This window comes from Budorcas taxicolor, chromosome 12, assembly GCF_023091745.1.
Source record: "Budorcas taxicolor isolate Tak-1 chromosome 12, Takin1.1, whole genome shotgun sequence".
Classification (NCBI taxonomy): domain Eukaryota; kingdom Metazoa; phylum Chordata; class Mammalia; order Artiodactyla; family Bovidae; genus Budorcas; species Budorcas taxicolor.
Genome location: NC_068921.1, coordinates 68,336,006 through 68,357,876, shown reverse-complemented (window position 1 = coordinate 68,357,876; position 21,871 = coordinate 68,336,006). Strand labels below are relative to the sequence as shown.

Below are 21,871 nucleotides of genomic sequence, written 5' to 3'. Positions count from 1 at the left end.
TTGATTAAAAAAAGATAATTTGCAAAACAGTACATGATTTGTAGCATAGTGTGTAAAAAATTAACCCAGTTAAAAAATATACACCATTATAGACCTAATTAAAATTAAAAGCTTCAGCACAACAAAGGAAACTATAAGCAAGGTGAAAAGACAGCCTTCAGAATGGGAGAAAATAATAGCAAATGAAGCAACTGACAAACAACTAGTCTCAAAACTATACAAGCAACTCCTGCAGCTCAATTCCAGAAAAATAAATGACCCAATCAAAAAATGGGCCAAAGAACTAAATAGACATTTCTCCAAAGAAGACATACGGATGGCTAACAAACACATGAAAAGATGCTCAACATCACTCATTAGTAGAGAAATGCAAATCAAAAACACAATGAGGTTCCATTTCACGCCAGTCAGAATGGCTGTGATCCAAAAGTCTACAAGCAATAAATGCTGGAGAGGGTGTGGAGAAAAGCGAATCCTCTTACACTGTTCATTGGAATGCAAACTGTTCAGCCACTATGGAGAACAGTGTGAAGATTCCTTAAAAAACTGAAAATAGAACTGCCTTATGACCCAGCAATCCCACTGCTGGGCATACACACCGAGGAAACCAGAATTGAAAGAGACACATGTGCCCCAATGTTCATCAGAGCACTGTTGATAATAGCCAGGATATGGAAGCAACCTAGATGTCCATCAGCAGATGAATGGATAAGAAAGCTGTAGTACATATACACAATGGAGTATTACTCAGCCATTAAAAAGAACACATTTGAATCAGTTCTAATGAGGTGGATGAAACTGGAGCCGATTATACAGAGTGAAGTAAGCCAGAAAGAAAAACACCAATACAGTATACTAACGCATATATATGGAATTTAGAAAGATGGAAACGATGACCCTGTATGCGAGACAGCAGAAGAGACACAGATGTATAGAACAGTCTTTTGGACTCAGAGGGAGAGGGAGAGGGTGTGATGATTTGGGAGAAAGGCATTGAAACATGTATACTATCATGTAAGAAACTAATCACCAGTCCAGGTTCGATGCAGGATACAGGATGCTTGGGGCTGGTGCACTGGGATGACCCAGAGGGATGGTACGGGGAGGGAGGTGGGAGGGGAGTTCAGGATGGGGAACATGTGTACACCCGTGGCAGATTCATGTTGATGTATGGCAAAACCAATACAATATTGTAAAGTAATTAGCCTCCAATTAAAATAAATAAATTTAAATTAAAAAAATAAAAATATACACCATTATAAATGTATGTTAAATACTAACAAAACACATAACAAAATATCAAAAGTAGTTAGCATTTTTTTCCCCTGGGAGTACAGAACAGTGAATAATGAATTTTTTATTCTTTACCCTTTTCTATATATGTCTCTACAACTAATGGATTCTAATAATATAATTAAAAGAAAAATATTTAAAGTGTAACAGTTGCTAAACAAGCTGAGAGTGGTTTGTAATATACAGTCATCACTTTCTTGTTGTCTGTCATATTTTGAAATACACTTGAATTCATGTTATTCCAAAGTTACCCAAGTCTTCATTTTTCCCCAATTTTTTTTCATTTCTTATCTTCTATCTACTTACCCTAAGGGTTCTACTGACCCTACTTGATCTTTGTTCCCAGTAAATTTTCCAATAAAATTGTAATACAAGACTTAATTTTTGTTACATCCTTCATTAGCCCTGAAAATATATTCGGTGATGAACTATCTGTAATATCACAGAATTTAATGTTTATGAACGAGTTTCAAATTCAGATGTCACTAAATGAAAACTAAAATAATGAATACATAAGTAACTTTTCTACTCAAGAATGTCATTATATGCAGGTAGCTCTGACGAAACGGAACCACTCAATAAAACAAAACTAAGTTTTGTTTAGGAAACTCTAGGTGTTAACAACATAACGACATAAATGACAAAAATAAATAAATAAAATGACATAAACAACAACAACAAAAAATAAAATAAAATGATGCCACTTGCATGTATGCTAAGTCACTTCAGTTGTGTCTGACTCTTTGAGACCCTATGGACTTAGCCCGCCAGGCTCCTTCCTCTGTCCATGGGATTCTCCAAGCAAGAATACTGGAGTGGGTTGCCATTTCCTCCTCCAGGGGATCTTCCCAACCCAGGGATCCAACCCACATCTCTTATATCTCCTGCATTGGCAGGTGGGTTCTTTACCACTAGTGCTACCTGGGAAGCCTAAATGATGCCATGCTACATTCAAATTTGTTTCATTTAAAATTTTTCATTTTTTTGATGTGGCTCATTTTAAAGTCTTTATTGAATTTGTTACAATCCTGTTTCTGTGATATATATATATATATACATATCTTTGTATCCAGGCACGTGGGATCTTAGCTCCCAGACCAAGGACTGAACTGGCACTCCTGCATTGGAAGCCCAAGTTTCAACCACTGGACTACCTGGGACGTCCCTGCTTTCTTCTTCAAAGGGAAACTGGTTTGAGTAGGAGATCAGTTCATGCCTTTACCCTACAAGGATCTGTTGCATATCTGGTAGTAATAAAATAAAAAGATGAATAATGAGACTAAAAACTCCATTTACTTGCTTGCCTTGCATAAAAAAGAGAAAAAAAAATGACACTCTTTGAAGTTTTTTTCCTCCTAGCTGGAAAGGAGATGTGATGGTTTAATTTCCTTTAAAGAGTTCAGTCAATCTCTTGGACCATTAAGTAGCCACGTGTGGAGATGGCACAGCAATGAGATAGACAGAACTTGGGCTATTCTTACTGATTCTAGAACTATGGTGTCAACTCTGTACTGGTAACAGCTGGGCTTTATTTGGATAAGAAAATAGATTTTATTTGGATTCAGTCACAGTTACTTTAATTTTCTGTTATTTGAAGGCAGGAAATGTTATTCAATTAGAGACACCATCTTTAGGCTTATATCTAATTACACAAATGAAGTCAGAGATACTTATCAAGATATTGCCCCTTGCCTCACTTAAAAAAATACACGTGTAGCTAATGATTTAAAGAAAAAAAAATTATTTTTAGTTTTTGCTTTAACTTGTAGAACTGGATTTTAGATATGCCTTTTAGTTTGCCCATGCTCTAGTTCTTCCATACAATGTTATGGAAAAAATTAACCGAACTTTTGGATCAACCTAATAGATGCAATTAAACAAGAGCTTTCCCTCTCTATGTTGCAATGTTTATCTAGTTTCAGCAAAACTATAGTTGCGGGTTCTTTAATAAAAATTAAAACTATGTGTTTAATTTGTCTGCTCAGGGTTTTCATTTATCTACACAAATATCTCATTTTTGACACAAGTACTTTAAGTGCCATCTAAGGAACGTGCTATAATAAATTTGAATCTTTTTTTTTTGTTAAAAAAAGAAATTTTCACAAAATTTATTTAATGATCACATTATGCACAATGAATGCATTTTTGGCTTTTCGAGATCCCATTTTACTCTTCTATCTTTGTTTCAGTTTTGGAGCATCCATTCGGTGGTATTGCTTTATTATAGGGATTAAAAACCAAGTGACAATAAAAGCAAAACAGCTTTTTTTATTACTTATGTAAAGCCTACTTCATGCATCAAATAGTGCCCAGAATAATGTCAAAACATGTACAGAAAGAAAAATAACACCACCTCCTCAATAATTATGTCGCTTCATAGCCCTGTGATGATGTACATTTGGGATTATTCTGGGAGCTACTGAATCAAAACAAGACAGCTGAGATCAATCAGAATCCTGGGAACCGGAGGAGGCCAGCACAATTCTAAGCTGCAGGAGGCCCCAGGGCTTGAAAAAAAATAGTGTCTTATGATAATTTTTTAGTACAGGAAAAATAAAAAGAGCGATTGTCCTTCAAATTCAAACTAAATAATTTTGCGCCTTCCTTCTTCCTTTTTTTTTAAAATTTCTCTTATGGAAAAACATAAGACAGTAAAGAATATGCCCGCATTATGGGAGACCTGGGTTTGATTTTGATCCCTGGGTTGAGAAGATCCCCTCGAGGAGGGCATGGCAACCCTCTCCAGTATTCTTGCTTGGAGAATCCTCATGGACAGAGCAGCCTGGCATACATGGGATCACAAAGAGCCAGACACAACCGAGGGAGGAAGCATAGCATGTGAAAAAAATGGTGTGTGATTTCAGGAAAAATTTCATTTTTTCTTTATTCCCCATACTGATGTTCTAGTTTACATGAGGCAAAGAACCAGTTACTGTCTGGATTTCTAATCAGCCCAGAACTCTTGAGAACAATTTTCCCTGTTAGTGATGTCACACACAAACTATATACAGAGGAATAGTATTCACAGACACACAGAGATGTTCAATACTGAAGGCTTGAATAATTCTCTCTGTTTTCTGTCTCTCTCTGTCTCTTTCTTTTAGGAGTCATCTTAACAGTTACACAGGCTTTTATAATATAACAAGGCTGTAAATGCTTTCACCACTAACTAAACTAGGAATTTAGTAAGTACACTATTTTGTTCTAGGTCTGCTATTTGCCCACATATCAGAAAGCTGGTATTATTCAGTTGACCAATTCATGAAATACTTAACCTCAATTATATATTCAAAATAATTTGGTGATTAGGAGATAAACATCTACATTTGATGCACCCAGTATTTTCCAAAGTAGACTTTTGATTTCTGCACTGGCAATTAGTATTTACTACAAACATGTATGTTCCTGGGGTTCAGAACATAAATTGCGTGAATTTTTCTTTCATGTGAATGATATTTATTATTTTCTTAATTTCCTGACCATTGACTACTACAGAAACATTCCCTATTAAATATATATTTATTTGCTCATGGATTCAGGTCAAAGATAGGCAAAGGCACGTTTTACTTCTTCAAATAGCTGAAATATCAACCCAACCTATAATGTATACTTTCCAGATCCATCCCATAGAAGGGGAGCCTCCAGAAATGACATAGATCTATTTATTCTTATTAACAATTAGATTTCCCAAACATAAGTATAAAAAATTCTGAAGAGTATATCCAAAAGTCTTTTGAGCACAGCCATGAGAAGGAGGGCTGCAGGCAGGCCATAGGAACAGCGAGGCTGTCTTTGTATAAACTCATGTCAACACCATATGGCAGAGGAGGTGTTGCTGAAGGAAAAGCCAGTTTTATAGAGTTTGATCAACAGTATATTTTACAATCCAACAGCTGGGAAAATCTGCTCCATCTTATATAAGCCATTGTTATTTTGGATTTCCTGTCACTAGTAGACACACCTAATCCTTACTAAGCTGGTGACTGTGGAAGGAAAGAAGTTATGAGAGAAATGAAAGCTTTTAGCACAAAAGGGCTGGGTTGATTTTTGACGCAAAGAAAAAAAGAACTACCTAAGTAATGATCAATAAGCAAATTAAATAATTTAGTGTTAATACCTTTACAAGCAACCCGTTCGATTAAAATTTACAGGCTGTATCGACTAAAATTCTTCCCTGACCTCCCCCTAACTGTCTCCCAAACAGCAGATTGGCAAGTTTTCCCCACCTCTCCCTGCTTCCAGACTCTTGTCCAAACATCTGGTTCTAATCACGCTGTATTAGGACTGCTTTTTTCTACATTTGTCTTCTCCTTTAGAATTTGATTGCTTTGAATACAGGGAGTGCAGTTTTGAATCCCATTGGCTAACAATAAATATTTATTTAATCATGCACAAAAATGTATATTTCATAGTTGTATGGGAGAATCTTGCTCTGGTTGAAATGTAGCAAATCATGGGCCCCCATCAGCACATGATCAAAGTTAGAAATGATTAGCAGTGATTTGCTTTTGTTCAAGATCACAGAAAATTTCTAGCTTAGTTGTATTCACCCAAAGTACATCTTTCCACGGAACTTTTTTTTTTGGAGTTCTCCAACTTTGAAAGGGATTCTGCAGTACTAATATGATTTTAAGAGGAAATAGAAGAAAAGGAAGACATCATTCATCAGATATTTCTTGAATGATTAGTAAGAAGCTAGATCACGTGGATAAATAAAATAAAGAAAAATAAAACACTGTTGAAGATAGCAATTGGGATTTTAATGGCTCCCATAAGCATATTCAAAAGCAGAGACATTACTTTGCCGACTAAGGTTCGTCTAGTCAAGGCTATGGTTTTTCCAGTAGTCATGTATGGATGTGAGAGTTGGACTGTGAAGAAGGCTGAGCGCCGAAGAATTGATGCGTTTGAACTGTGGTGTTGGAGAGGACTCAACTGAGAGTCCCTTGGACTGCAAGGAGATCCAACCAGTCCATTTTGAAGATCAGCCCTGGGACTTCTTTGAAAGGAATGATGCTAAAGCTGAAACTCCAGTACTCTGGCCACCTCGTGCGAAGAGTTGACTCATTGGAAAAGACTCTGATGCTGGGAGGCATTGGGGGTAGGAGGAGAAGGGGACAACAGAGGATGAGATGGCTGGATGGCATCACTGACTCGATGGACGTGAGTCTGAGTGAACTCCAGGAGTTGGTGATGGACAAGGAGGCCTGGCGTGCTGCGATTCATGGGGTCGCAAAGAGTCAGACACGACTGAGCAACTGAACTGAACTGAACTGATACCATCACAAGAAGATATGTCTGACAACTAATTGATTAACAAACACAGGAGGGTGTGAAAAGATTTGGAGAAAATGGAAGAATGCATCATTTTTACATGAGCTTAAGTGCATATTTCATGTGAGCAGGAAGAGACTCAGGAAGGAAAAAGGCTTAGGTTGGTGAGTGAGCATCTGAAAGCGAAGCTAAACTGAGCCGGAGTAATAAGCAGCCAGATTTTTCTCATGTTTCAGCACCAGAAAATTATGCAAATAGCTATAGCATTTCCCCTAATAAATTCCATTTCCTATGTCACTGACGTGATTTGAATATAAAATGGAAAATTAAATTTTCCTGTTTGTTATTTTAAACAAATTTTTATTTATCACAAATTAATAAAGCCAGCTTCTCCTATTCCCCCTACAAGGACAAACTTTTGGATGATTAATTGTTCCACTAAATAACATAGCTAAAATATTCATCAATTTAAAAAGATGGGGTATTTCTTATTTGCATAAGAAAATAGTCATGTACTTGAGTTATGTTCTTGTAGAGAAACTTTTCCAGTGTTCTCATATAGAGCAATTAACACAACACAGGAATAGAGCTAGCTGCCCTGGAAAAGAGTAGAAGTTTTGCTCTGAAATCAATGATCAAAGATAATAAGGAGTCTGAAATGCAGAGAAGACTTTTCAAGAGATTTCCAAAGGGTCTGAAAGTTCAGATAGCTCCTTTTGTTTTAAGAAGATGATAATTAAACGTTACTCTGAATTCAAATCCAGCCAAAGCACAAAACACTTGAGGTAATACATTAGTAGCTATTCAAAAGTTTTTAGTTAGTTACACTCTGTTGTTGGTCACATTGCCGAGAAGCGGAGCCTGAGACAAGGATTCATGTATCAGAGGTGTATGGGGGATATACACTCAAAGGGAATCTGTAAGAAAGTGACAGCAGGATGAGGATGGAGCCAGCAGAGGTGTGCTTCCAGCCAGAGGCTGGTATCAGCCTGATCCTACAAAGAGCTCTGGAGAGTGAGCTGTCCTACAGGGTAAATTCTACCTTGAGTCAAAAGACAGCCATTGGGTCTATTTTCACTCCAAACACCTAGAGACTGTGAGATAGGTAGCGCTCACTGACTGTCAGTCCCTCTTTGGTGGGAGAGTGCCCTCACTCCTAGAGGAATAGGAAGAGAAAGTAGTGAAACTTCTCAAGCCAGATGGCTCCTGTGTTGGGGGGCAGTCTCTAAGAGAAAGGTGTGGCTGTGAGTCCGGAGCCTGCACAGGGGATCTGGGTGCAGCATCAACACTGTCCAGTATGCACACAATCAAACAGCCGTCCTATTTCCAATGAAAGGAATATTGTTTTGCTGGACTCTTTTCTTACTGGGCTTCTTTTAGGAATCCATAAACCATAGCATCCCATTATCATTTTCCCACTATCTAGGAACAAATTAAGAGGAAAATCAAAAGTTTAAGCATCCTTTTATGGCTCAGGAAGACAGAGAAATTAATCAATGGTTTATTCGAAATCTAAAACTTTAATATAAGGGTTAGTCTCATTGATTTTTTTTTTTTTTTCATATGCACTGATCCCTGTGGATTCTTCATTAGTTTTGGTTTTAAAAATTCACTTTGGTGACAATACATTTAAGAGGGGAGGAGAACTTCAGTTGGTACAGGCACATGCAAACTGCAAGGTAGATTTTACAGATGTGTTGTAGTCATGTTCTTAGACTTCCATTTATTGTGCTAGGGAATTAGAAGATGTCTCTCGGCCCAGATCCATTTGGCATAATCGGAATAAAGCTTGCCTGAGAGCCAGGATGGGAGTTCTTCAAGCTCTGATATAAGTGTTGAGGAATGTCACATTCTTCCTAGAATGTGTGTGTGTGTGTTTTTTTTTTTCATTTGTCAGTTGGGGGCTGGAGTCTATAATTTCTAAGTGTGCTTCTGTTTTTGAGACATCTTTTGGAGAACTCTAGTGAATATAATTTAGCCAGCTTATGGGGAATAGATTAGTCTCCTGGCCTCTGATTCCTGGCCTGCTACACTGGGGCTTCTCAAAACTATTTGTAGCTGTTCTGTGACAGAATAGCTTTGTAAAAATTCCTACTCCTTCATAGGCCAGTATAATATGTGGTCCTACTGCACCTGGATGTGCTGGTGCCAGATGGCACTCAAGGCTGTGCAGCCTTTGAAAACACCCAGAGTAGTCTATGCCCCATTCAATGAGATGAGTCCAATCACTCCACAGCTGGATGTTACATCAGTGCCAAGTGGCTATTGTAATTTCTACATGCTTACTCTCAATTTCTGTACTGAATTTGTCATGGACTAGTAAACAGCAGTTCATTGACAGGTCTGAATTACAGAATACTCTTTGGGCACCACTGTCCTACTGTTATGAATTAATTGCTTCAGGAACAAAACCATTAGGCAAGATGAAAATGACCCTATTTCTTTACTACCCTAGCCCTTAGAACTAGGAGAATGATCTATCAACCTAAAAGTGTCTTCATGCTATCCAATACGGTAGCCACTAGCCATAGGTGGCCATTTATTTTAAACTTCTGTGAACAACAATAGAAATTTGGTTCTTCAGTGACACTGGTCATATTTGATTGATAGCCACGTGGCTAGTAGCTACTGTATTGGAGAGTACAGACAGAACATTTCTATAACCCTACAAAGTTCTCTTAGCTAAGGCTGCCCTAGGACTACCAAACTTTTTTCTGTAGTTTCAATACAGGTACATTTTGGGCATTTCCTACTAACACCATTATTTTGTCTTTATCAACATATTAGAGCTATTTTACAGCTCACAGAAGAGGTCTTTCCAAGTTCTCATTACCATTTGTCATTATCAACTATAACTGCTTTTAGGGCACTATACTGACCATATGCATTCAAAATTAAGAAAAGAATTATTGGTGCATGTTCTTAGAGTACTTATAATATGGTTAGGGAGTCAGCAGTATTCAGAAAATAAAAATGCAGGGTGATTTTAGCTATGCTTTAAATAAATGATGTAGAGAAGAAGTTTCTTCTTTGGCTACATTATGAAGTATTTGAGGTTCTAAGAAAAAAGTCAGTTGAGTACAGGAAGTTTACTTTGTAGACCAGAAGAAGCAAAAAAGTACACATTGAAGGGTGAGACATAAATTGACCTTCGAGAGAGTAGAGATTGGACTAAGTAGAAAAGAAGAAATGGAGTATACACATGTGTATACAAATGCATGTATCTACATACTAATATGTATGGAGTTCATATACATTCCTATTTCAGTTATATTTGTAGACCATTTAAAAAAATTCTATATTAGGAGCTGCTTAAAATGGAAAATAAATCCATTTAATATGTCCTTTCCTTATTTAAAGTAGGTAAGTTCTAAAGTTCTTTGTGGATATACAAAACCTTGGCTGTTTTTTTAGTGTCACTAAACAACACAGATTTATCATCTAACAGTTTTGGAGATCAGAAGTCCAGCAAGGGTCTTACTGGGTTAAGATCAAGGTGTCAGAAGGGCTTCATTCCTTTCTGAAGGGTTTAGTGAGGAATCTGTTTCACTACTTTTTTCAGCTTTAAGAGGCTGCCTGCAGTCCTGGGTTCTTGGCCTCTTCCTGCATGTTGGAAGCCAAGAATAACTGGTGAATTCTTTCTCACACAGAATCTTCTGGCCTCTTCTTACAACCTCCCTCTTCCACTCTCGAGGACCCTTGTGATTAAACATTGAGCCTACCAGGATAACCCAGGACAGACTCTCAATGTTAAGGTCATCTGATTAGGAACTCTGTCGCTATTTATTTTTTAACATAAAATACTTTGGGCTAATGCCAGAACTGTCCATTCTTTGCCTTTCTTCTAGTTCACTAATTGCTCAGGGAGAAAACAAACCATTAAGGGTTCATATTGTGTAAGGCTTCTTTGAATTGGCTCTGGACTTTTTCATTCACGCCACTGCATTCCCAGGGGACTGACTCTGCAGGTCATAGATGCTCCCGCAGGCAGTCTTGGAGAGGGAGCAGGGTAGGCAACAATGCTGAGAGAGGCAGGCTGAAGCAGGAAGCAGGAAGACTGCTGATATTTTTGCAATGGATTCCTTTTCTATTGTGTATCATAAACCATTAGCATCAAGATATAGTGTTTTATATCCTTAAAGTAACATCAAGTGTGCTAACAACAGGTTTAGGTTCTCTCCAACTAGTTCTGCTGCAAATCAAAAGGAACCACACATATATAAGTGAAATAAGCACACATGAAGATATATAGATACATAGGTAAATAGATGACTGATAGTTTGAGATGGGATGGGTATTTCTCATCTTGGCAAATTGCAAAAAACACACATCACTTGGGAATGACAGCACAAGCTTCTATAAATTTAAATAGTAAAGCATAAATGCAATGGGAATTGAAAATTCATGAACTGATCCTACAATGAAGCCCAGATAGTAGTCTCTGTCTTTTTCTCTGACAGAAAGCAAAATGCAGCAATGAACTTGGGCTCTCTAGAATTATTTACTATCACATATTATTATAAAAATAATGAAATGAAAATGTGGTCTAGTCCTGAAAAGCAGACATCAAATTTTCTCTGACTCACTTTTTAAGAGGCAGCTGAAAACTGATTAACCCAAACTATTGGAACCCTACACACAACCCCCATACACAGAGCTCTGCTATCTGGTCTGGGTGTCACTTTTTAAAAGTAGAACTAATATCCCACCCACCAGAAGCTAGGAGTCCTCATTTATTTTAACTTAACAGACCACTCTATGTATTACAAGAAAAAAGAAGATATACTATTATAGACAATCCAAATATGAGAGACATCTTATTTACATTCTTACGTTGTTTCTGATTTAGGGAAGAAACATCTTAATTAAAACCAAACACAGAAATATGAATATGCTAATGCCAAGTAATTAGGAGCCTACAGGCTGACAAATCACCTCTTGGGGTGAGAAAAAGACTGCAAGTGTCTGTCCTTGTCCTATTAGATGTGCCAGGAGTTGCCTGAGAGCACCTGAGCCCAGGGACAACTCAGCCGCTCTCAGCACAAGTGAGATACCCAAGGCACTGGAGGGAGACTGCCCGGAGTTTCATTGGTCCAAACAAACTGGCCCTCACATGTCTTCAGATTTCCAGGTCTGATATCCCTTTAATTCATCCTTTTTTTTAAAGGTCATCTTTCTCTTGATTTATTTGGCTGCACCAGATTTTAGTTGCTGCATGTGGAATCCCTCATCAAGGATCGAACCCAGATCCCCTGCATTGGGAGCTAAGAGTCTTAGCCACTGGACCACCAGGTAAGTTCCAGATCTTTTTTTTCCTTTTCTTTTTTTAATATTTGGTTCAGTTCAGTTCAGTTCAGTCGCTCACTCATTTCTGACTCTTTGGGACCCTAGGAATTGCAGCACGCCAGGCCTCCCTGTCCATCACTGTCTCCCAGAGTTCACTCAAACTAACGTCCATTGAATTGGTGACGCCATCCAGTCATCTCATCCTCTGTCGTTCCCTTCTCCTCCTGCCCCCAATCCCTCCCAGCATCAGAGTCTTTTCCAATAAGTCAGCTCTGCATGAGGTGGCCAAAGTACTGGAGTTTCAGCTTCAGCATCATTCCTTCCAAAGAAATGCCAGGGTTGATCTCCTTTAGGATGGACTGGTTGGATCTCCTTGTAGTCCAAGGGACTCTCAAGAGTCTTTCCAACACCACAGTTCAAAAGCACCAATTCTTCAGTGCTCAGCTTTCTTCACAGTCCAACACTCACATCCATACATGACCACTGGAAAAACCATAGCCTTGACTAGACAGACCTCTGTTCGCAAAGTAACGTCTCTGCTTTTCAATATACTATCTAGGTTGGTCATAACTTTCCTTCCAAGGAGTAAGCGTCTTTAAATTTCATGGCTGCAGTCACCATCTGCAGTGATTTTGGAGCCCAGAAAAATAAAGTCTGACACTATTTCCACTGTTTCTCCATCTATTTCCCATGAAGTGATGGGACCAGATGCCGTGATCTTCGTTTTCTGAATGTTGAGCTTTAAGCCAACTTTTTTCACTCTCCTCTTTCACTTTCATCAAGAGGCTCTTTAGTTCCTCTTCACTTTCTGCCACAAGGGTGGTGTCATCTGCATATCTGAGGTTATTGATATTTTTCCGGGCAATCTTGATTCCAATTTGTGCTTCTTCCAGCCCAGCATTTCTCATGATGTACTCTGCATATAAGTTCAATAAGCAGGGTGGCAATATACAGCCTTGACGTACTCCTTTCCCTATTTGGAACCAGTCTGTTGTTCCATGTCCAGTTCTAACTGTTGCTTTCTGACCTGCATATAGGTTTCTCAAGAGGCAGGTCAGGTGGTCTGGTATGCCCATCTTTTTCAGAATTTTCCACAGTTTATTGTGATCCACACAGTCAAAGGCTTTGGCATAGTCAATAAAGCAGAAATAGATGTTTTTCTGGAATTCTCTTGCTTTTTCCATGATCCAGCAGATATTGGCAATTGAACATCTGGATGTTCACAGTTCACGTATTGCTGAAGCCTGGCTTGGAGAATTTTGAGCATGACTTTACTAGCATGTTAGATGAGTGCAATTGTGCAGTAGTTTGAGTATTTTTTGGCATTGCCTTTCTTTGGGACTGGAGTAAAAACTGACCTTTTCCAGTCCTGTGGCCACTGCTGAGTTTTCCAAATTTGCTGGCATATTGAGTGCAGCACTTTCACAGCATCATCTTTCAGGATTTGAAAGAGCTCAACTGGAATTCCATCCCCTCCACTAGCTTTGTTTGTAGTGATGCTCACTTGACATCATATTCCAGGATGTCTGGCTCTAGCTGAGGGATCATACCATCATGATTATCTGGTTAGGTTTACATTTTTTAAATACTCATTTTAATCCTTGATTCATTATTTCCTTGTTTTTTGTGCAAAAATGTTTCCTTTTTTCTTCATGTTCTTATATGACAATCTGTGATTTTTCTTTTTCAAAACCCTTCTATTTTGAATTGTAAACAATTAGCATGGTTAAAAAGAAACAAACAAGAGAACAACAAAACCAACCCAAGTCTGCATTAAGGTGCAGAAAGACCATAATCAGCATTTTAATAATATTCATATGAACAGCATTAAAATTCATGTCAGTTTTGACCGTCTTATTACAAATGAATGAACACTCTAATATACTAGGACAACGAAGTTCTAATAGCGTCAGAGGAGTCAGGGAAAGGATACATTTGTGAGCTGAATGCATGTGGACTGCCAGGACAGAAAAAAAGGCAGCTAAATTGGCTCTATTGAAGAGTTCTGGAATCCTAGGAGGGCTACCTGAAAATTACATTTAATATGCTAACACTATTATGAGAATATTTCTATTCTTCCCATAAAGGTCTTGCTAACAGTAATTAAATTTTAAGACAGTCAGATCTGGAAAGGAATAAAAATACAGTGAAAATACGATTACAGTGGCTAGAGGAGGTCTTCCCTTTCAAATACTAATTAAAAAAAAATTGAATTTCAGCTACCCAGGGACACCAAGGCTGGCCATATCTATATTAAATTATACCCAATCACATCTAAGTTCTTAAAAATCTAATACATTTGCCATTAAAATGCCTTAGACTTCAGAAATATGTAAATGACATTCTAAATATAAGGGCTTTTCCTTCATCAGTAGCTGCATCAGAGTAAAGGGAAAGAAACAAAAATCAAACCAAACCAAACCAAGCCATATAAACCAGGGCTAAGATAAGAGACTTTGGGGTATAAAAACTGAATTGGGTCAACAGAACTAAGATTGTGGGGTTGTTGTAATGTCCAATAAAGAAGCTGCTTAATTCGAAAAATATGTCTACATACTGGATCTGCTTTTAAACTAGTTTTAATTTTCTCATTCACAATCAGTAAGACTGATTTGTGTAACAGCAGTTTTCTTTTGAGGGGAGAAGTCATCTGTTCAGCTGAATCCTAACCCAGCTTATCGTTCATGAATAACGTAAGGATAGTTTGGAGGTGCCAACTGTGCTCAATCACCGTGGCCCAGCCTTCATTCTTACTGAAAACCCTGGTGCTTTGGTCTTAAGCTTCAATTATGAACTAATGCATAAAACACTCAAGAAATCCCCAAAGAAAAATTGTGAACACATAAGCAATAAAACACTAATGCAATATTTTGGCAAGACTCTAACATGATTTTTTAAAAATGGATTTAAGAAAATGTAAAGCATCAGCTCTTTTGAAGATGTGGTTGTGGTCTATTGCAAAACTTGATCCTCCGTTTTTTCAGAACATCCACAGGGTCAAAAGAGAGTCGGACATGACTTAGCAACTCAACAATAACAACCATCTGGGAAGCTGTGCGGACTGCTGGTCTCCACCCGCAGCATTTCTGATCCAATAGGTTCAGGATGGAGCTTGACTATTTGCATTTCTAACCAATTCCCAGGTGATCCTGATGCTGCTGTGCCGGGGACAGGACTTTGAGAACCACTAATAACAAAGGTCAGAGTATAGGTTTCCAAGGTAGAGTGAGCTGGGCTTACTGGACTCTGCCATTTCCTGGCCTTACAACCTGGGATAACTTATTTAACTTCTCTGAGCCTTAGCTCCTTTATCTGTAAATGAGGATAAAAGCAGTACCCACATCACAGGATCTTAATAGATACGAAAGGAGAAAAGTGCATGAAAATTGCTTCAGTTCAGTTCAGTTCAGTTCAGTCACTCAGTTGTGTCTGACTCTTTGCAACCCCATGAAGCAGCATGCCAGGCCTCCTTGTCCATCACTGATTCCTGGGGTTTACCCAAACTCATGTCCATTGAGTCAGTAATGCCATCCAGCCATCTCATCCTCTGTCGTCCCCTTCTCCTCCTGCCCTCAATCCCTCCAAGCATCAGAGTCTTTTCCAATAAGTCAACTCTTTGCATGAGGTGGCCAAAGTATTGGAGTTTCAGCTTCAGCATCAGTCCTTCCAATGAACACCCAGGGCTGATCTCCTTCAGAATGGACTGGTTGGATCTCCTTGCAGTCCAAGGGACTCTCGAGTCTTCTCCAACACCACAGTTCAAAAGTATCAATTCTTCAGTGCTCAGCCTTCTTCAAAATTGCTTAGAATATAGCAAATGGCCAATAATAAATCAATTCTTATTCAGAATAGGATATTGCAAAAATGTAAGCAAATGGATGAAAGAGAAAACTTTGTATGCCTCCTATTCAGATGTAGACCTCCTTTGAAAAGAAAGGTATATATCACCAAATCAAGATGAACTTGCATTCAAGAATCAAACATCGAACATTTTATTAGCTGCAGGAGGGTGACTATCTTTCCCACTAAAACCAGTCCAACTTCATACCAAGTATACACCCCTTTACACTGCCACCTGGCCAGTTTTTAATCTGTTTGAAACATTTAATAAGTTTTGAGACATAAAGTATAATCTACCTTTTTAGCTTCAATATGTGTAACTATATAATAAACTCATTATTCTAAGCATACATAATATTATAGCTGTATGAAAGAAAATATTTTCTAAAAGTCATATTTCTACTTAACGGTCAATGGTTATTATACTGTTTTGACCTTTCTCTCTATTTGGGTTCTTCATGGCAGGTAATAAATGGGTATTACTTTTTAATCATGGAAAGAAATACCTGAGGCTAATTGTTAATGAAACAAACAACTGGGGATTCACAAATTCTCAAGGCATTGTGCTGCTGTCTGACTTCTGTCCATGTGGAAATTGAGAAATTGTGGTGTGGGAGGGGCTGTCAAAGGGAGACACTTGGGAAAGTTAAACTTCTCTTGGGAAACCAGGAGCTGCCAAGGAACTAAAGGAGAAGATGATATTCAGGTAATTAGAGGAAAACTACTCTGAAGTCAGGATGCTCTGAAGCCAAGTGGTATATCTGACCCAGACATATAAAAGGATTACAAGGGAGTTGGAAGAACTGCCCTAATCATGCCTGAGAGGAAAAGCAGAGAGGACTGTGAACTTCATTTTCTTCTTTTGGGGTCATGCATCCCTTCTAACACCACCCTTATGGCAGAAAGTGAAGAGGAGCTAAAAAGCCTCTTGATGAAAGTGAAACAGGAGAGTGAAAAAGTTGGCTTAAAGCTCAACATTCAGAAAACGAAGCTCATGGCATCTGGTCCCATCACTTCATGGGAAATAGATGGGGAAACAGTGGAAACAGTGTCAGACTTTATTTTTTGGGGCTCCCAAATCACTGCAGATGGTGATTGCAGCCATGAAATTAAAAGATGCTTACTCCTTGGAAGAAAAGTTATGACCAACCTAGATAGCATATTCAAAAGCAGAGACATTACTTTGCCAAAAAAGGTCCGTCTAGTCAAGGCTATGGTTTTTCCTGTGGTCATGTATGGATGTGAGAGTTGGACTGTGAAGAAAGCTGAGCGCCGAAGAATTGATGCTTTTGAACTGTGGTGTTGGAGAAGACTCTTGAGAGTCCCTTGGACTGCAAGGAGATCCAACCAGTCCATTCTGAAGGAGATCAACCCTGGGATTTCTTTGGAAGGAATGATGCTAAAGCTGAAACTCCAGTACTTTGGCCACCTCATGTGAAGAGTTGACTCATTGGAAAAGACCCTGATGCTGGGAGGGATTGGGGGCAGGAGAAGAAGGGGACAACAGGATGAGATGGCTGGATGGCATCACTGACTCGATGGACGTGAGTCTGAGTGAACTCCAGGAGTTGGTGATGGACAGGGAGGCCTGGCGTGCTGTGATTCATGGGGTCGCAAAGAGTCAGACATGACTGAGCAACTGAACTGAACTGAACTGAACTGAACATCCCTTCTAAAAACCCTACAACCTCCTTTTCAGTTATATACATACATAACTCTGGATGGGACAGTTCTCTCTGAAGTTGATGCTGTATGTCTCTTGTGAAGAAACTGACTTAAAATAAGGTGAGTATTAATGAGAAAGGCACTCAAATCTTTAGAGATGTTACCATTTTTGTAAAACTTAGAAATATATGTGTTAGTTTTAAGCATTTTATGCTGCAATGGCTATGCTTTGCCATTTCACCACAGAACAAATCAGAATAAAAATACATTGGCATTTCTATAGAAAATCATAGGTAAATGGAAATCATGCTATTCTCTGGGGCTCAGTTAACTACATCAAGAGGCAGGTGGTTATTCCAGCTAAAATTCTAATCCTGTTGTCCCTCAGAAATAGTTCATCCTATTTGCAGAACAAATATCTTAATGGAATTAGTGCAGTAGAATCCTGACATTTGTGGATTTAACTCTAATGAGTTGTGACTGTGAGAGAGAGAAAGAGACATAGTGCTCCATGACCTACAGAAATCTGTCATTTTGCTGAGATAAAAATTTGCAAGTCTTCCGTGGAAGGGCCATTTTGCTGGTGAATGAATCCAGCCAAGCACCTGGAATTTGCGTCTCACTGGGGTGAGATTATCCTATTTTTTTTCCTGGCTCTTCAGAAGTTTTCCAATAGCATTCTCTAATGTGGAAGGCAAAAATAGGCGATCATGTAATTGTAGGACACAGCCTTTTAAAAATTTATTTCTATATATTTTTTAGCAGGTGTCTTCAGTATCTTCAAAAAGAAGGTGAAAGAACAGGAAGTGTCTACCTTGGGATTATGCTCTTAGAGACATTACCTCATGAAAGTTTGCACATTTCAAAATAATGTGATGGAAAATGCCATCCGTGGAAAACTTAAAAGCATGACATTAGGACACAAAACATCTCCAGAAATGATTGATTTCCTCTCCCGAATTTCTGACAGAATATCCTTTCTATTTAAAAAGCTCTCTAGGGACTTTCACGGCCTCCTTGGGATGAAACTAAATAATCCCAAATTAAAAATCCATACATGCAGAGGTTATCAATCCCCAGTCTTCTTTTTAGGCTTGCTCAGTGGATGTCACTGAAGGTCTTCGATCCACCAGCTCTGCCCTAAGCAAATAAACCAGTTCTAGCAAGCCCCTCAGTCATTAGACAGTGAGCAGCAATAAATCTTGCCAATTCAGAGGGAAGCGTGTGCTTGGGGAAGGTTTACCATTTTACTGCCTGCCAGGCTTCATCTGCCTAATTAGTAAGACTGAACCTGGCCTCTGTGTCTTCACTGTAGGCTGGAACACCAGTTCTGCAGTCTTGGCTGGAGCCCAAACACCTTGTCTGATTTTATCAGCCTTCTCTGCCTCATGAGAAGGGTCTGTCCTCCTCACCAGAGCCATCCAACCAGTCTGGGCTCCCCAATCCTGTCACTGCCCTGATGCTGGATATTCCTCTTGTCCAGTGTGAGGGTCACTGTATCATGACGTCTTATGTATCAATATCAAAGACGAAGAACCTTGGGACACAGTCACTGGGGCTGGTGATCATTCCCCGAGGTGAGTGGAGGGAGAATCTCCATAGTGTAATGGGTTCTTCTCACTCTGGCCCTCTTGCTTCCAGCTTTTCTTTTTCATAAGCCTCTCACCAAAGTCCCAAAAGGATTATGTCTAAGCTTTCCTGTGTGATTCAGTCACTCAGTCCTGTCAGACTCTTGGGACCTCATGGACTACTTCCAGGCTCCCTCTCTCCTGTGTCCATAGGATTCCCCAGGAAAGAATACTGGAGTGGATTGTCATTTCCTTTTCCAGAGGATATTCCTGACCCAGGGATCGAATCTGTGTCTACTGCATTGCAGTCAGGTTCTTCACCAACTGAGTCACCGGAAGCTCTCCTAGGAAAAGACAGAAGCCACTCTAAGCTGAAACTCTTCCTTTTTTTTTTCCGGGTTGTAACCATCATCTATCCTAAATTACACTCTCCTTAAGGGAAAAGACAAATCAGGAGGGTCATATTGATTTTTGGTCAATAAATGTGCTTTCAATGGATTTTTATCATGAGGATAGAAGATCTACCTTTTGCTCCAAGCACAAAATTTTAAATATGAGTTATGAACTCTTTTAGTGGCATGCAATAATTTGGTACATAATGTAACAAGAGATGACTTACTGTTAAGCCCTATATTCCAAACAAGTTATATCTCAAAGTTTTCTTGGTAATTTGAGTTTAGACTGTGGTTTTCTGTAGAAAATAAACTATTTTAGCTCAGTAGAAGAAATTTGCCAAGTTTATATCTCATATTTTAGTTTCTCAAATCTCTTATTCGCTAGTGTTTTTGTCAATAACTTATTCACAGGTGAATTACTTATTCTAATTTTCTTTCAGAAAATTTTTATAAATATGTTCAGCCGTATCTGAGACATGTAAAGTCAAAAAGTTAGTGCTTCAGCTTTAAGGAAGTGAACTAATTTGTTTGAACTAAATCAGCAGAAACAGTTGATGTATTAAACTCAAATATCCTCACGAAACTGACCCCAAGTGTAGAATACTGTATTACTGTAATTGCAAAAACATTTTAAAAATACTTGTCTTAGGAGAAATCTAATTAGCTTTTGAGTAACATCCCTTTTTTATTTTTTGAAATTACATGCCTATTACTCTGAAAAACTGATTAATAGGCAACTATCAAAATACAAGTCCTGGTAGGAAAGATAATTGTGCCATGTTGTATTTTGTCCTTTTGAAAGCAGGTTGAATGTATAATGAGGACATTAGCCCAGCTAGGAAAACTCAAGCTTTTGCACATCTTTCCTCTGAGGCTAAAATCTGTAACCTCAGCATTGCAAATATTAGACCTATTTCTCTGAGGCTTTGATGTTGATGGGAGTTTCTTAGGAAGATCAGGTTGTTAGGGCACAGAGCAAGGCAGAAACTACTTTCAAGTAGCTCTTGCAATTAGCACCTAATTAATGAGGTGTGAAGCGTGAGTGACTGGAGGTTCCTTGATAGAACACAGTATCATATTGCTGGGTGCCTCATTACTCAGTTAATTTTAGATTTCCAGCTGCAGCAACAGCGGGTATGGAAGGCTGTCCTAGCAGAGCTGGAAGAATATCCTGACAAAAAGGAAGTGTCAGCCTGCAGCCAGCATAACTACATTCCAGAGAAGGCTGGCCATCTCAAAAACAGCAGGATAAACACTTCTCACATTTGATAAACTCTTGATTATTGCTCCCCATATTCTGCCCTTTCTTGAAAAAACAAACAAAACAGAAACCTTCCAATGATACAAGCTTATTTTTCAATTTTCATTTCTCAGGTTTGGCTGTGTCTGTGCATACTTATTCCTTAAGCAGAGCTGAGATACTGTACTAGGACTTTTCTGCATGGCACTTGGATCAGGGGTATGTAGGCTACAAAAGAGCCCTTGAGAAGAATCATTAGTTGGTTTCATTCCTGGAGACCTAGTTTAGGTACACACTCTGTAGGCCAAAGGGAAAGGGGCAGCAAAGGATGAGATAGTTAGACAGCATCACCAACTCAATGGACATGAGTTTGAGCAAACTCTGGGAATTAGTGAAGGGCAGGGAAGCCTGGTGTGCTGCAGTCCATGGGGTCGCAAAGAGCTGGACACAACTTAATGACTGGACAACTACAAAAACTGCAGGAGAATGACCAAGAAGAGAATGAACATAAACAGGACCTTCCAATTCCACTTATGAGTGATATTATATAGCATTTGTCTTTCTCTGCCTGACATCTCACTTAGCATAATGCCTTCAAGGTCCATTCCTATTGTAGTCAACGGTGGGATTTTCTTCTTTCTCATGACTAAGTAATAGTCCATGCTGTATTTCTATTTTAAAGTTGCTAAGAAACTAGATCTTAAATGTCCTCACCCCCCCCCACACACACAAAAGTGGTAATTACAGGTCATGATGGAAATGTTAACACTATGGTTGTAATCATATTGCAGTATATACATGAGTCAAATCAACACATTGTACACAAATTTACACAATAGTATATGTCAATTATATCTCAATAAAGATTTTTATTGGCATATAGTTGCTTTACAACGCTGTGTTAGTTTTCACTGTACAATGAAATAAATCAGCTATATGTATACATTTATCCCCTCCCTTTTGGACCTCCCTCCCACCCATCTACCCCCATCCCACTCATCTAGGTCACCATGGAGCACAGAGCTGAGCTTCTTGTGCTTTATAGCAGGTTCCCACTAGCTGTCTATTTTACACATGGTAATTTTTTTTAATTAAAAAGCAAAACATAAAAAGAGGCCCCTTAAGATATCCACTTTTTTTTTTTTTCAACATATCTTCCAATGTGCAGTTCAGCTCACCATATAGATCTTAGGTAAGTCCCTTAACTTTTTTCTCCTTTTCTTCCCCTGGAGAATGGAGATAATAATCATACTCGGTGAGAAATGAAATCCTGAATGACTGTCCTTTGTTTGTTGATTGCTTAAAGGCAT

General features: G+C 38.7%; 1 protein-coding gene across 1 annotated transcript in view; it reads right to left on the bottom strand.

Moving 5' to 3' along the window:
- GPC6 (glypican 6) overlaps positions 1 to 21,871 on the bottom strand; it is a 1,214,516-nt gene that overhangs the window by 420,570 nt on the left and 772,075 nt on the right. The window lies entirely within an intron of this gene.